The sequence below is a fragment of the Harmonia axyridis genome, chromosome 3 (genome assembly GCF_914767665.1).
Source record: "Harmonia axyridis chromosome 3, icHarAxyr1.1, whole genome shotgun sequence".
In the NCBI taxonomy this organism is placed as follows: Eukaryota; Metazoa; Arthropoda; class Insecta; order Coleoptera; family Coccinellidae; genus Harmonia; species Harmonia axyridis.
Window position 1 is genome coordinate 11,479,623 of NC_059503.1, and position 17,696 is coordinate 11,497,318.

Below are 17,696 nucleotides of genomic sequence, written 5' to 3' on the forward strand. Positions count from 1 at the left end.
TGCAGGGTTATGCCATCAATATTCTGGGATGCGCAAGGTATAATATTCATTGATTATCTCCAAAACGGCCAGACCATCAACAGCGATTATTATATAGCCTTATTGGATCGTTTAAAGGATGAAATCGTTTAAAAACGGCCCCATTTGTAGAAAAAAAGGCTGTTTCATCGGGACAATGCGCCGTGTCAAAAATCAATGAAAACAATCGCAAAATTGCATGAATTGGGCTTCGTATCGCTTCTGCATCCACCGTATCCGCAAGATCTGGCCCCAGCGACTTTTCTGCTGTTCTCAGACCTCGAAAGAATGCTCGCTAGAAAGAAATTCAGTTCCAATGAAGAAGTAATCGCCGAAACTGAGGCCTATTTTCAAGCGAAAGACAAATCGTACTACAAAAATGGTATCGAAAGGTTGGAAGATCGCCATAAACGCTGCATCAACCTCGAAGGCAACTATGTTGAATAATAAAATCGAATTTTGGCAAAAAAAATGTGTTTTACTTTGATAGACAGGGGACTTTTCAATTGGCCTGTTAAGTCTTATTGCAAAATAGGCAGTCCCAAGATCAGCGAGCAATCGAGAAAACCGGGGTTTTGCCTCAATACTACGGGCTACAGAAGCAATATTCTCAGTTGTTTTTGAGCAACGCACATGGTTCATGTCCTTCACATTATCAACTCGTCCGAGCAACTCTCTCTTTTTCACCAGTTTCAGTATTGAACCAAAAAGATTATTCACGATGACCCAAAAGTGTTTTAGTTTTGCAAACTATGATTACAACCTTTTCACCAGTTTTGAAGTGAATTTGAATGAATGAGCTATTGACCAATCTACCTTTCCATTTTTATTTTTGGCGTAGTTTCCACTTGTCGAATGTCAAAAGATGACAGTTTCAAAACTGACAGCTGACAATTCAAAACGAAACCCCTCATTGACATACTTTTCATATTGAAAAATAATGAGATAATAATGTCGAAAAAGACGAACAGCCGTGATCGTATTTCAACATAATAATCTACAGCGAAATAAATTTCAAAGGGAACAGAAAAAAAGCTAATTTATCCGACTGGCTGCCCGCACAAATATATTCGAAATTGAGGACCGCAGGGACCGCATGGCATCGGTGGCTGCAAATGCGGTTTTTTGTTTGCATTTATCTGGTGCGTGATACAACATCGGTTTTTGTTCAACGTCCGCGGTGACATACACGACAAATAACTGTGAAAGTGTTCCCTAATCTCAAAATTAACCATGTGCACTGATACATTGCGCAAATACTGGAGATGAACTCTGGTTTGTGGATCCCGTTCGGCAGTATGAATCTAGCCCCCTTCTCGTCATGAAGGATGGGATTTGCCTTGGATTAACTTGCTCGTCGCTTAAGCCACCGAGCGCTAGTTGGTGCAGCGACATCTATTATTCACTATTTAAAAGTTTCGCGAATGTTGTCCTATGCAAAGGGGAGGGTTGAATTGATGTTTACAATGTGATGGGCGAACTTGAATAGAAGGCTTTGGAGAGTTACTTATCATATTATGTCTTGAGCACTCTTCATCAGTTCATTACGCATTTTCGCATTTTTTGAATTTTCACAAATTCAGTCACTCTGACCTAACACGCAAACACGGTTATTCTCTAACGGAGAAACATGAAAATTTAAAATTCTCTGGGTAGGTTCGAATCACGAATGTCGACATTACTATCTATGTAGACAATTAGTTACCAATCATTTCACAACATTATTTCAACGTACCTGTGCCCCTTGGTATATAGCAAACTATAAATATTCTCTCATTCAAAATCGTCCCCTAAAATTTGTCGCACTTATACACCAACACCATGGATGATCACGACAAAGAAGTTAAATTTCCTTTATTGTATGCCTTACTTTTGGCCCGAGATTTCATTACTAGAATCTAACAGATAATAGTTATTTGTTTTACTAGGCAGCAAATCAGTAGATTGATTGCCGCGGCTGATAGTTCATAGCCGAGCATAGCGTCAATCTACTTTGCTGCCAAGTTCAACAAATAATTTTTTCATCGATTGTTCATAATGATTTATGTAGGATATTCTATTTGCAAATTATTACAATTCCCACAATCTTTTTATCTTTTCTGTAGTGATAAATTAAAACGAATTGTGATAGAAATCGCAATTGTTGGAATGATCGGTTCACTATAGAAATGTATACGTCCATGATAATTATAGTTTGACAACTTATGAAATATCTGACAGTTTTTTGGAAAAATATCGGATATACTTATATTATCGACAGTGATACCGACTCAGAAGTAGTTACTCCTCCAAAAATAAGGAAGGTGGCAAAAAATATTGATTGCAAGAAAATGTCGATTTATTCGCATTGGGAATGATCACTTCGCTGTCTAGGCAGGAAAGTAATACCTACTTTGCTGATTGATGAGTGTCTGCAAAAAAATAATTGCTGTCGATCGGAGAAAAAATAATTTTTTCTTGGGTCTGCCGTTAGACACTACACTGGGAAATCCTTACAATTTCAAAAGCCGATTAGAACCTACTAAGACCTGAAATAAATGTCAGATCAGCCAATATAACTTCCTATAGATGAAGGAAGTTTCGATGAATATTACTTTCCAGAATTGGATTTTCCGCTGAGTCACGTGGAAAATTTCTATTAATCCCTTGTGCTGGCTATTGCATTGTCACTGGCGACGAAAAAACCTGGCTTGAAGCAGTTTTCTTGCTCCTAGCTTAGTAAACTGCGAAAAATGTTATGGCCTCCAGTCCACAAAGTTATCACCTTTATACGAGACACTGAATGAAGTTTATGTTTTAATTAGCGCAGACCAGAGTATAATAATACGTCAGGACACTCAACGCCAAGGACGATTTCTGCAATCCGGACAGGATGAAGTACACAGCATTTGCCTAATCATCCCGGCTAGTGGAGCTTTAAACCTAGGATTTATCCTCTGGATAATGAAAGTTAGGGAAGGAAAGGAGGATTAGGAAAACAAGGAATCTAGTAAAATATTCAGTGCTGGTAGTATAATGTGTATAAACTCAGAAATGAAATACTTCCTTGCGTCTACACGAGACTGGAATACGTATGTGATTCCTCCTGTGTGACGTCCTTCTTGCCATCAGAACCGGAAGAATTTTGAAGGAAGAACACTACAAATTTGATAATTTCAGTTATAATTATATGTAGGTACATCACTTTATCTTTGAGACCACTAAAAACTAAAAGAACAAATGTTGATGTTATGTTTGTTTATAGAATTGTAAACCATTTCATTGATTGTGAATATCTGTTGGGAAGAATAGGCCTTAACACGAACCATATATCTCTAAGGTATCGCGATCTATTCAATATCCCTTTCAATCCAACTAATTATAGTATGAAGTACGGAAGTACGGAATTAAACCTGAGATTCCGAGATTTATGGCACAGAACTTCACCCAGGATTGTTTTTTTACAGGATTGTAATGCTGATAATTGTTTACAGGGTGTGTAAAGAAGATGCGACAATATTGGAGGGGGTGATTGACCAGGTCATTTGATACAAAAAAGTTTCTATACACTGTATCCTTAAAGTATGGAACGAATTCATTTCTAGCTAAACAGACCATTTTAAGAAATAATCCTGAAACACGTCGATTTTTTATTTTAATTTACCGTATTTTAAAATAATAATTTGATATATAGGGTGCATTACTTTCGAGTAATGACGTTACCATCATTTTTTTTAAGTGGAACACCACCATTTTGTCTCAATTTTCCGATTACTCTAGCTGAGTTGATTCCAAAAATGTATCACATATTGATTCCAATTGGTACAGGGTGGACAAAAATACAATAGTTTTGTGTGTGCTCATGAGGTAACGCGTAACGTTCTTAATTAGTTAAATTAACAATACATATTATCAAGAATACTTATTGTTTAACACGGTAATTGGTTTGAATGTATCACTTTGTAGTTTGTTACATTTTTAGATTGATAAAAATGTATAAAAATAAGAAATAATTCCTTTCATATTCTGTCAGCTAGACCACAAGTACCAAACATGTTTGGAAACAGTTCATTTTTGTTAATCTAAAAAGGCAACAAACTACAAACCAATTGCCGTTAGACAATAAGTATTTTTGATAATATTGTTGATTTTACTAAAAAAGGATGTTACGCGTTACTTTATGAGCACACTCAAAACTATTATATTTTTGTCCTCCCTGTACCAATTGGAATGGACATGTGCTACATTTTTGGAATAAGCTCAGCTAGAGTAATCCGAAAATTGAGACAATATGGGGGTGTTCTATAAGAAAAAAGACGATGACGTCATTACTCGAAAGAAATTCACCCTGTATGTTAGATTATTATTTTAAAATACGGTAAATTGAAATCAAAAATCGACGTGGTTCAGGATTATTTCTTGAAATGGTCTGTTTAGCTGAAAATGAGTTGGTTTCATACTTTACGGACACAGTGTATACATAGGTCCGCAAACGCTTCATTACCGATCTATAGAGTGTTTTATGAGGAGAAGATTAGATTTCTACCGTTTTATAACTTCAACACATATCACAGAATAGAATCAATCCTCGACATAAGTTCATTGGAACTTTTTCAAAACGACCTAACAATTTCCGCAGCGTAGTTAGAAAATACCCTTATGGTATGTTATGTTAGTTATGTGGTTTCCAAGGGTGCGTTAATAAACAGTGATCTCCTCATTTTTTATTATGTGAATGATGCCTAAGCTTTATATTTGAAAATAATGAATAAGAAAATCTCCATTGCTCCAGTTTGCGGTCAAACCGAATCTATCTATCCGAGTCGAAGGACCAGCGACCAACTTTCCGGATCGCTGGAACGTACCCGCGACTCCCAACAATTCTTCCGCTACGAAAGTGGGTGAAGTTTGCAGACGCACTCCCAACGTTTACCAGGAACGCTCTGCTCCGGCGGTAACGACAAGGTAGTGCCGTCCCCGAGGAGTAATTGGAGTTTAGCACTCCCCGTGGTGGAGTAGGACGAATCGACTTCGTGCGACCTCCGTTGCAAGACGGAATTGATTTCGTCGCTGCTCCGACTGGAACACATTTGAATTAAGGAGATGGGGAGGACTTTGCCAAATGGGATTTTGCGGGAGTCTGGTTGCAGTGTAAACATATATTCAGTTGCGGTTCGAGGAGTTAGAGGTTTTGAGGAGTATTGGGATTATCGGAAAAGGAGTTATTTGAGACGGTTTTGTGTCAGATGACGTTCTGATGTCGTTTGATGGAAACTGTCGAAATTTTCCGAAAAAACGGGTCGTATTTTATTGATGTGGGTTTTATGTACGAAAACAATAATGTTGTCATAAAAACTAAACAAGTGGGGGGTTCTTTCTCCAAACATGAAAATGACTGAATGCAGTTTTTCAAAGGAACCACGCTGGAATACGAAATTATCCGGTCGTTTCGATGCACGAGTGTAATTCGGGGGAATATTTCCCGAATAAACTGTTAAACTTGTCAAAGTGACGTTATTAATTCATAAATTCTTAGATTCGAACTATTTGACTAACTAAACTATGCATCCATGAACGATGCAATTATCGCAGGGCTATTTCACTTACCAGATTTTAATATTGAAAAATTCATTCCAAAAATATTTGTATATTGTTGTTGTATATTCTCAAACCCTTAGAAAAACACCCATTATTTCTTTCATCATTCAGGAGATATTATACATCAAAAATGTTCAATAACACATATTCGGAACCTACATTTATCCTAGATAAACATCTGAAATTAATAAAATGATAAGATTATTCGCTTTCACAACCTAAAGAGAACACCAAGAGTGATGTTACTTAATTCATCCCTCATTATTTCCAAGGTCTGAGTAACAAACACGCAGAGCTTTTATCTTCGGCATTAACATCTCTGACCGATGTGGCAACTTCCTCATTGCTGTACGGCCTCCTGATTATATTAGGGAACACTCTGATTCCATTCGTTTCCAGACATGATTAATGCACCTCCACTAGTCTAATGACTAAACTTGGCCCTTTCCCGAAAAAGTTCGTCCATTTCTGAAATGACTCTCGACTTTCATTGTATCTGAGGTGAAAAATTAAAATAGATAAGGGGGTTGCCTTTCATCATTCTTCCTGATGGATGGAGCCATCAAGCTTGATGGTGTGGAAGAAACCGTAAATTGTTTCGAACTATTTGTTGGTTAGGAATATATTAACAGATCATCTTGTTTGTGACGGGGACAAAAGATGAGATATTCGGTATTGTAGCCATCGTTTATTCTTTACTCTTCGGAATTTTCGAACTTCAGTCGTTGAAGAATTTATCCTTCATTCAGATATGTGTTTGTTCCTTGATTATATAGGATGTTTTTTTCGAGGTATATAACTTTGAGTTGGCATTTCTGTTCAAGATGGCGACCGATTTAACAGCTGTCACGTGATTTATTCTCAGTTTGGTTTGGCAATTCATCACGAATAGACTCACGCCTGAACAATACTTGCAAATAGTGCAATTTCATTTCGAAAATAATGGTTCTGTGCAGAATACGGACCGCGCACTAAGTCCATTAGCGATGAAGCGCATTTCTGGTTGAACTGCCGCATTTGGAGTGAAGCTAATCCTCAAGTGTATGTCGAAACACCGTTACATCCAGACAAACTGACTGCTTGGTGCGCTTTATGGGCTGGTGGAATCATTGGTCCGTACTTCTTCAAAAACGATGATGGCCAGAACATCGGTATACAGCCATGATTACTAACTTTTTCATTCCTGAATTGAACAACCATGATGTCCAGGAGCTGTGGTTCCAACAAGACGGCGCAACATGTCACACAGCTCGTGCCACAATCGATTTATTGAAAGACACGTTTGGTGACCGCCTAATTTCACGTTTTGGACCTGCGAATTGGCCTCCAAGATTTTGTGATTTAACACCGCTAGACTACTTTCTGTGAGGCTATGTAAAGTCATTGGTCTATGCGGATAAGCCACAAACCCTTGACCATTTGGAAGACAACATTCGCCGTTTATTGCCGATATACGGCCACAAATGTTGGAAAAAGTCATCGAAAATTGGACGTCCAGATTGGACTACATCCGAGTCAGTCGTGGCGGTCATATGCCAGAAATCATATTTAAAATGTAATGCCACAAGATTATGTTGCGGATAAATAAAATTCATGTCAATCGAATGATCCATCGTTGTTTTATTGCAATTTAAAGTTCTATAGTTCTAAAAAAACACCCTTTATAATAGCGTCATTATTAGCGTGCCTCAAGAAGGCCATATTTCAAAGGACATACTTGAAGCAATTGTCTTCAATTGATTTATTTTTAATGTGTTCGATTTTCAGGGTAACATTTTTCAATTAAGGCTTATTTATCAGGTGTGTGAATAAGTCTTTCCCGTTTTTTGTAAGAGATGGCGCCACCAATACTGTGCGAGTATTTAATGGTTACATATGTCATAATCGAAGCTTATTCATCTGTCAACAATTCCACACTAACACATCAGTTGAAATTTTTTCGCATCATAAATTTTTGAAATCGTGAAAATGTCGAAATTTGAGCCGAGTCGACGTCATTTGCGGGAAGTTTCACTTTATTGGTTCAATTTGAAGAAATCTGCTGCCGAGGCGCATCGGTTGCTTCAGGAAGCTTATGGAGAAGGTTGTGTCGATGATTCAAGTGTTCGCGGATGGTTTCGACGCTTCAAAAGTGGCGATTTCGACGTGGAAGACAAGGAGCGTTCCGGGCGGCCGCAAATCTTTGAAGATCAAGAATTGGCGACTTTGCTTGATGAAGATTCGTGTCAAACGCAAGAAGAACTTGCTGAAGCATTGGGAGTTGACCGAACAACCATTTCCAAGCGTTTGAAAGCCATGGGAATGATCCAAAAGCAAGGAAATTGGGTGCCGTACGAACTGAAGCTGAGAGACGTCGAACGGCGTTTTTTCACTTGCGAACAGCTGCTTCAGCGACATAAAAGAAAGGGTTTTCTGCATCGTATCGTGACTGGCGATGAAAAGTGGATCCGTTACGATAATCCGAAGCGAAGAAAATCATGGGGACTACCCGGCCATGCATCATCATCGACGGCCAAGCCAAATATTCATGGCGCCAAGCTCATGCTCTGTATATGGTGGGACCAGCTAGGTGTGGTTTACTATGAGCTTCTGAAACCGAATGAAAGGATCACAGGCGTGGTCTATCGACGACAATTGATGCGTTTGAGCCGCGCACTGCGAGAAAAACGGCCACAATACTCCGACAGGCACGACAAAGTTATTTTGCAACATGACAATGCTCGCCCACATGTTGCAAAGCCGGTGAAAACATACTTAGAAACGCTCAAATGGAAAGTCCTACCCCACCCGCCGTATAGTCCAGACATTGCTCCGTGTGATTACCATCTCTTCAGATCGATGACGCATGGCCTGGCTGACCAGCACTTCCATTCCTACGAGGAAGCCAAAAAATGGGTGGATGACTGGATAGAGGCCAAACCGGTCGAATTTTTTCGCAACGGGATTCGTATGTTGCCAGAAAGATGGGGAAAAGTTGTAGCTAGCGATGGCCAATACTTTCAATAATTCATTTGTAACCATTTTTTCACAATGAAGGCTCAAAATTTGAAAAAAAACGGGAAAGACTTATTCACACACCAACATTTTCAAATCACTGTTGCATCGTTTCATCGAATACGACAGTGATCAAAGTGGTGGAATTACGATCATGATGTCACCGTGAAATCATCGCAAAATGAAGATGAGAATCCATCACCCTTGTTTCCTATAGAATACTATCTCGTAATCAGATAATCTAGACCAGATCATTTTGAACACGTCTACTTGTGGCCCCTTCCCTCAAAGCGATGTTGAATGTTCAAATGACCTAGGATCTAATGGAATTAGATCTCTCTTCTTAGAATGAGATATCTATTCCATCTAAGGCCATTTCTAGGCATGAATCCACATGTTTAATATCGTCGAAAGCGAAAACCCGAATTCTTCCTGTCAATCTGTTGCGATCAAAAGAAAAACAACTTCATCACCTTTCCACACAGCACCCACACACTGTTTCAGGATATTGAATACAAGAACACATTCTCAACGTTGAAGTCTCCTGAATGGTTTTTTGATTCACCGAATTGGTCTCTGTCTCGACAAACTTTGCGAAACTCCCCCTATTCCACTGCTACTTGGGAAAGAGTCAAAGAACCACATTATATTTTCGACAAAGTTCCACCTTTGTTGCGAACAACATAAAAGGATTCTTTCCCTTGCGACAGTGCGCCAGGAACTGAACAAATAACCCACCAGTTGTTTTTCTTCATGTTTCCATTATTTTTCGTCATATGAAGTCCAAGAGTATTTTCCTCATCGTTTCGTTCCTAATTTGGAGGAAGGGTGTATTTTTCAGTGCGGTGTTCGCCTTTCTTTCGGAAAACAGCCTTGAATGTTGCTGATTCTTATATGTGAAAGAGATTCATTTCGGGAAGTTGGTCGTCTGAAACTGATAAAATGGATGAAAAAGTTCGCATTGTGACTGAAGACCTACTTTCAAAAATGACGGAATTTCTATTAATTTTTTTCATTTTGTGAATTCGAACTAAATAATATATTGGATTAAATGAGGTAATACATTCTTTGAATTTTAACTTAACGATCAGAGTTGTTCCCTACGGAAATGACGACATTCTGAATATTCTATTTTAATTCTGCTCAGATCAATATACGAGTAAAATATTGAACGAACTAAAAACTCTGCTATTGCTATTGAGCGCTATTATAAATAATAGCAATGAGAACATCGGGTCGCTTCTGTCACTGTTTCATAGGATGGTTCAGGAAACAATTTGTGAATATGTTTGTACATAATTGAAGAATGTTTAATTCGTGCATATTTACGCAAGGTCAATCAGAAGAAGACTTTCCACCAGGTTTTCGATTCATACACCTAGCCTTTACTATCGATTTAGCAAGCATAGGCATACAACTTCGCTTCCGCCTTTTTCTCCTGGAATTCGAGGCTTTATTATAAAAAATGGACAATATATTGGACATCGCTGGTCACTAATTTCTCCCATCTTTCGGGCAGCGTACGAATCCACAGCGTTCCATGAATCGATCCAAATTTTTAGATCGAAACAAGTGATAGTCCGAAGGAGCAACGTCTGGAGAATATGGCGAGTGGGGAAGGACTTTCAATTTCAATAATGACTTGAACTCTTTCGCAACATGGGGTCGAGCATTGTCATGCTTTGAAATCACTTTATCATGTCTCGCGTTGTATTGCGACCCTTTGTCGTTCAATGCTCCGCTCAAACGCATTAATTGCTTTCGATAAGAATCGCCTGTGATTGTTTCGATAGGTTTCAACAACTCATAATACACTACGCCAAGCTGGTCCCACCAAATACTGTGCATGTCCTTGGAACCGTGAATATTGGGTTTGCCCATCGTCGTGGAAGTATGGCCGGGATATCCCCATGATTTTCTGCGCTTGGAATTATAGTCATGAACCCATTTTTGCCTCCACTAATTATGCAAAAATCCCTTCCGCCTTCACCTTGCAAGTAGCTGCTCACAAGCAAACAAACGCCGTTCAACATCTCTAGGGTTCAACTCGTACGGCACCCAATTTCCTTGTTTCTGAATGATTCCCATGACTTTCAGGCGTTTTTAAATGTCTTGTTACGTCACTTCCAATGATCGTGCCAATTCTTGTTGCGTTTGACAAGAGTCTTGATCAAGTAATGCCTCCAATCCTGCATCTTCGAAAACCTTTTCTCTTCAACCGCCATTCTGGTCTTCCATCTCAAAATCGCCGTTCTTGATGCGTTGAAACCACTTTCGGCTTGTTCTTTCACTACTAGCGGCCTCACTATTGGAGAGCATTCGATGAACCTCAGCCGCAGATTTCTTCATATTAAAGTAGAAAATTAAAACCTTCCTTACGAAAATTTGGCTCGTAAACTGACATGTTTATTCGAGAATAACTTATGTTGCTGACATAAATCAACTTACATTTCGATGGCGTTATGTTTACAAATACCTAAGCTTAATATGTGACATCTACGATCTTTTTATCTCGAAATAATATGTTGAGAATGTAACCAGAACCATACATAATTCAAGAAAAATATAGTAAAAGAATTAGCTGATAATTTATTGTCTGCAAAACAAACGCTGTCGAGATTCGAAATGATTATATGAACAATTTCAAACTATTCATAGAGCAATTGTCATATGAATAAACCAACGCTTAAAAGCTCCTGACTTTCCTAATATTTTATATATCACAATGTATCACAACGATTTTCGTCGAACTAACAAACTTCGTAGGTGAACACAAAATAACTACAACAGGTCACACTAAACCCTGTAGATAATCCAACCTCTCCGTCAAGGCAACGCGGATCAACATCCGAACTACTCCCACACAAAAGAGCGCTCCTGCGAGGCAAAAAAAAACAAATCGTCTTTCTACTCCTCCACAATACTTGGCGACATAATCACATTGAAAGAGCGGCATTTGCATATAGATACACCTTTTTCGGAACCTGCTGCAGCGCCCTAATGCCCATGAAGCCCAGACAGCGACCTCTGCGAACCGGCTCAAATTTAATAAGAGTTCCCGTTTAATATAGGACGGAAGGATTAGGGTAACATTGTGTAGAAGTTGAAGCTCGCTGGTTGTTACAGCGAGCCGCCATAGGAGAACTACTACGTCGCCATCAGCGCAATCTCGCCTAATCCGAACAAAACGAACTCGGGACTAAAATTTATCCGGGACATGACTCTTCTTACGCCCCCTACAAAACCGGTCTCCGCCCGGGCGGGCGTTAAGAAGTGGATATATAAAATCTCTTTGAGTTCATTATTGGGGTGTCGGTTATCCGGTGGAATAGCTGGCCGTGCGACGGCTTGGTCTTTATAGTCGACATTCTTGCTCGAAACTAACAACTGTTGTTTGGGATGTGAGTTTCTTGCGGACGTTTTTGGGGGGAATATAAAAATTATAAGCTGAAGCGAAAGAGGAGAAAGGATAAAATACACTGCTTGACAGTTGAAGTAAATATCTACTGACAAACTGACAATGAAACTGCAACACGCAGAAGGAGCTGTTTAAATTTTGAATTTTGTTTGGTAAAACGTAGATAGCATAGCAAGGAGTAATTGACTAAAATTTGGAGAAAAAAGCGGAGGGTTCACAATTGTTTTCAATAAATTAGTTAATAATGTGTTTGCGATTATCTATACACTCCTCGATACGTCTCGGAATTGATACAATAAGATGGTCTAATTCTTCTTGAGGTATACTATCCCAAGTTACCTGTAATTCATCTCTAAGAGCCGCCAAAGTCCGTGGGGGCTGGGGTGAATTTCCAAGCCTTCAAGCCATGATGTCCCAAACATGTTCTATGGGCGCAAGATCGGAAAATCTGGGCGCCCATGGCAAAATATTCGCATGGGTCGCTTCGAACAATTTCAAAAATACTCTGGCAAGATAAAGTCGGGCATTATCTTGCCCGGGAGGGGAAGAACATATGGCTCCACTATTTCTTGAAGGTAACGCAGCGCTGTCATGTTACCTCGAATAAAGACTAAAGGTGACCTACTTGCATGTGCAATAGCACCCCATACAATAACGCCTACTGTCCGGTGTACATGACGCTCAACATCAAACTGAGGTTCACGTCTTTCTTCTCGACTTCGTCTAACTCTTCTTCGGTCATCATGTGCATCCAAGGAGAAACGAGATTCATCAGAAAAGACGACCTGATGCCAATCCATATTCCAATATTGACGTTCTCTACACCACTGTAATCGTTGCCGAAGATGCTCAACCGTCAGAGGTGACACAAGATGAGCTCGATAATGCTGCAGTCCAAAAGACCTTATCCGGCGGTAAACCATTCGGATAGTTGTAGGATGGTCTTGTTTTTCTAACCACTCAACAGCCAAAGATTGAGTTGTCGCAAATCGGTCTCTAATGACCATAAGTCTTAGACGTCTATCTTGAACTTCATTTGTGCCCCTTCGACGTCCGGTGCCTACTCTTCTTCGATTTTGAGCATTATCAAACGACGCTTGACAACATTTCATAACAGTAATTGTATTCTTATTCGTACGGTTAGCAATTTCTCGAAATGACAACCCCGCCTCCCGTAGACCAATAATTCAACCTCTTTCAAATTCACTTATCTGGTGATAAATTCACACGTTCACGTGCTCTAGGCATTTTAACGACAACCAAACATCGACTTTGGGATCTCCTCGAACAGCTGGTTTGTTGTGAAATTCAAAAAACTTGCAAAAAACGACTACAATATTCAAGTAACAAAAATTGTTTACATGATAAAACCTCCACGATTGTTATCTTTAAATTCAATAATTTACTCCTTGCTATACTATCCATGTTTCACCAAAAAAAACCTCTGTGAGCAGTAAATTATTATTGTGAACATTGTTTCAAACTGTAGATATTCATATTGCCTTATTTGTTCGGGTTCACAGTGGACATAGTATTCTACTAAACTTGTTGTCAGCGCACTCTAATCAATCTATTCTTCATAAACGTTCAACGAAAGATTTCCCTTTTCGTATAACTGATTAGTATCGCTTAGCTCAACACAATGATGATAAACAAATTGAAAAGGAGAATATTTGATTGTAAGCCAGCTATAGCATTAAGAGTTTATGTGCCAATGCGACAGCTATTCAAAATCCCAAGCAAGAAACAACCACTGTCTAAACGACAGTATTTATTCAATCTTATTTATACCTATTGGATTGACTCTGTCTTTATTTGAAGAAAAATCGAAAATAAAATGACTATTACTCCAATTTCACACTTTATGAACATTGGAAAAAAAAACAAATGTTCTGTTTGTTGATTCAGCTCCTTAGTAGGTCAGAGTTTGTGACACCATAGGACCAAAAAAATTGTTTTCAGCTTGTTTCAAATACTCTAGTTACTTAGTTTTCACTTAGTGGAAATAGAATAACTTTCATTAAAATTTTTATCATACATTTGTATCCCTTGATCTTTTATTAATATAACTTCCAGCATAATTTGGGGATCTATAACCTGCTGAAAGGATCCAAATCGAAACATATTGGTGATAGGCGACTGCCAATCCACAGGAAATAGTAATACACCGCAAACACCGCAATTTTCCATACCCAAACAACCACAAACCGGTCACATAGGCCACACCATCGCAGCGCTCATCAGACGACGATATTTCTTGCGGTGTTTCCTAGATATTGGCGGCTCGGCCATCGACAATTGCCACAGAATTTAATCGGAAGTCAATAGAATGGCGGATCCGCTCCCAGATACGGATTCGAACAATGTTAATTAAGGCCAATGTTCGAATATGATCAGCGAACAGGGATTGGGCACGGAGCGATGATTGGATCCTGTCATAATCCTCATGTCCTACATTCGCGCGGGGGATTCGCGCTAGTTAATGTGGTAGTTCCGGTCCTGCACGGCGACGGGGATTTTAATTCTACCGCGGATATCTTTTCGAACGTTTTGACTGATTAAATCCAGTAGAACCGACTGCGGGTCTCGTAGTGATAGCGTTGGAGTGCTAAATCGGATTATATTCCTGAAGGGGTTATTTCTCATCGATTCCGAATGGAGACCTATTTTTGTTGAGGTTCTGTTTGTTGGGGGTATTATCGTTCGGGAATTAAATGAGGGTCGTGTAAATAAAATGGTATTTCGAATGGTGGTCGAAAAGAGAAACTTTTCAATCTGATGTGACATATATTTGAGAATATTTTTCTATTACTTTTTTTTATTCATTTTCACTATGAATATAAATATTTTCCGTGATAGATACTACAGTAATAGTAGATTCGATGAATCAATTGAAAGATGAGTTCACATTTGATTAATTAATGTTGTTCAGCTTCTTCGGTGGCTTAGTGGTTAGAGCGTTGGACTTGTGATTCGGGGGTTGCGGGTTCGAGTCCTGCTCGAGGAGGTACTTTTTCCAGAATTGAAAAATTGTCTGATTGCCGTGAAATCAATTCCTCGGTAATTAATGTCATATAATTTTGTGATATTCATGGGATCAATAATTAATGCATGTATAAAGAAGTGCTCTACATCATGAACTTCTCGTCAGTGATTCTCTCTCAATTCTCGTTATAAAACTCAGTTGAATTAGCCAATGAAAATTTGAATTTCCTGGTGTTTTTTCCTCACCTGTACACTATTTACAGGCGTTAGACTCAAATGACAATATTTATTTATCTTCAATCCGCTCCCTCAGATCGAAAAAGCATAAATGCTACTTTGAAATGACCTCAATCATTCGGTAAAAATCGAGAATCTAGAAGGTCTATCACTTCAACCACTAAGTCTGGTTAAGTCTGATGCTCCATTCGACAACAGTGTCATATTAAAAAATGATACATCTTCTTCAATGTGTCTTTAGCTTTTTAATACCTTTTCGATGGAAAGATTCGTCTTTGCTTTCGAAATAGACTAAAAACCTTGGCAATCACTTCTACATTAGAGCCCAAATTATATCTCTGCAGCAGTCTTTGAAGCTCTGCAAAACTCGAGAGATCATTAGATGCCAGATCTGGAGAAATAGCTGAGTGGCCAAGCAGGTGAAAGAAAAATTCGTTAAATTCTACCACGGTTTCATTTATTTATGACAAGGAGGATTGCCTTGGTGGAAGATAATATCTTCATTTTGCTTTGAAGGACTTTTTTCTCAATTGGTGGACTCAATCGATCCAATAACGTTATGTAATATTCACTATGGTTCACTTTACTTCTCTTAAGATATTCAATGAACAATATATCTACCATGCACGTCCCAAAGAACGGATGCCATAACCTTGCCTTCTGCTGTTCGGAATTTGGTCGGCTTTCGCCAATTGTTTCCCACTGAATTCACTTTCACTTGGACTCAAGAGAATATTGAGGAATTAAAATTTCATCGAGTGTCATATATCAACCAATTTGTTCTATTGAACAGTTTCAAAAAGCGTTAGCAAGTGCGGCACCCACTTCGAAAAATGCTTTCTCATAGAAAAATTGTTGTTCACGTAAAATAGTGAATACACTGCCTGCTGTTATCTTCAACTATACCGTTGTCTTGCGGAACTTCAATTTACGATCGCTCAAAACCATTTCTTGGAGTTTTTTCATGTTTTCTGGAACAACAACCGGATTCGGGTAATCAGATTGTAGAGCATCGTAGGTGGTTCTCCGACCATGTTTAGACAGCATACCACTTCTCAACCTTTCTTGCCATTTTTTCCCATCGAAAAAGAGTGTTTTATCAACACTTGAAACTCATTTTTATCTTATCATCAAACATTGAAAAATGTAGCGTCATTTTGATTTAAATATCTAGATCCTGACCTATGTTCCGAACTATTGACACTCATCTTCTGAAGGTTGGTACTAGCGACAAAAAAATTTTGTGGCAATGGCAGTGCCTTTCGAAAGCACATCTAGAAGTGAATTGATGGTAGTGTCTTATTTTCTCTTTGATCAAAGATGATTTCCATTTCATCACAAAAATCAATGATAATCTCAATTAGCTAAAGGATAGATTAAAATGAAAATGCTGCAGAACATATCTGAATGCATCAAAAATTCTTTTCCATAATTCTTTTCAAAAGTCACAAGAGAAGTTGAGAAAACTACATCGCCATTTGTCGGCCTCTCCAGATGCCCGGATATTATTCGACAGAATACAATATACGAGTTTGGAGAAAGGAAAATATGGAAAAGCTCCAATTCTGAATATTCTCTCGGTATTCCGCGTATCTCATTTCGGTCCTGCCCCTAAACATGAAACAAATCCTCATGCCTCCGGCACAACGTAACTTTCTCCGGTATAATTGATATAAACAGATGAATTACCCAATAACAAATATATGTTTTGTCGCTAAAAGCCCGTGCTACAGCCATTGCTTCAATTTGATACAAAATCCAATTACAACCACTAAAGAGGGTTTGCTGCTAGTGCTCGAGCTTTGATGGGAGCACTCATTGATTTTATTGATAATTAAGTTCTAATGGAATTATATCCTGGTCTCTGATTTCCTGAAATTTCAGCAGGACTGCATCCCCTATACAAATTGATGGACCAAAATGGTTTCAGCGGGAATGAGAGCACTTATTGTTGAGTACCAAGATGGAGAACGAATAATCAACAAATATTCTTGAATACAAGCAATTTTGAAATGCATTAGCAGAATTCGAAATAGGTCATTCGAATGATGGAATTAACTGTTATTTATTATTTGCTTTTTCAAATATCAAATTTTTAATGTACGGCCTTATACTGCATCAAAAAATATCGACACAAATAATGAAATTTTCGATCAACAGGTGCTTTTTCATAACATTAACTGTAACTCATCTCAAAAGTTATTAGGCATCAATTTCAATTTGAGAAATATATCAATTTCACAATCGGTTGAGTCCCATACCAAAGTATTGGAATTTGAATTGTGAATTTATTCTTGATATCAAGGATTTCAGGAGTAGAATGGAAAAGCATCAGCTTTTTTATGATATAAATATTATGCTGTATTCATATACACTGTCATGACTCTAAATAATCTTAGAAGTTCTTTAAGATCAACTCACAAAATCAAAATGAAATCTTTCCAAACAAAGGTATTTCCCCAAGTCT

General features: G+C 38.4%; 1 protein-coding gene and 1 non-coding gene across 20 annotated transcripts in view; both read left to right on the forward strand.

The window, feature by feature from the left end:
- The window catches only part of LOC123674454 (CUGBP Elav-like family member 4), a 645,081-nt gene that overhangs the window by 405,997 nt on the left and 221,388 nt on the right, over positions 1 to 17,696 (forward strand). The gene's annotated exons all lie outside the window — the stretch shown is intronic.
- Trnat-ugu lies at positions 14,942 to 15,014 on the forward strand. The gene has a single exon. It is a non-coding gene; the product is annotated as a tRNA-Thr (tRNA).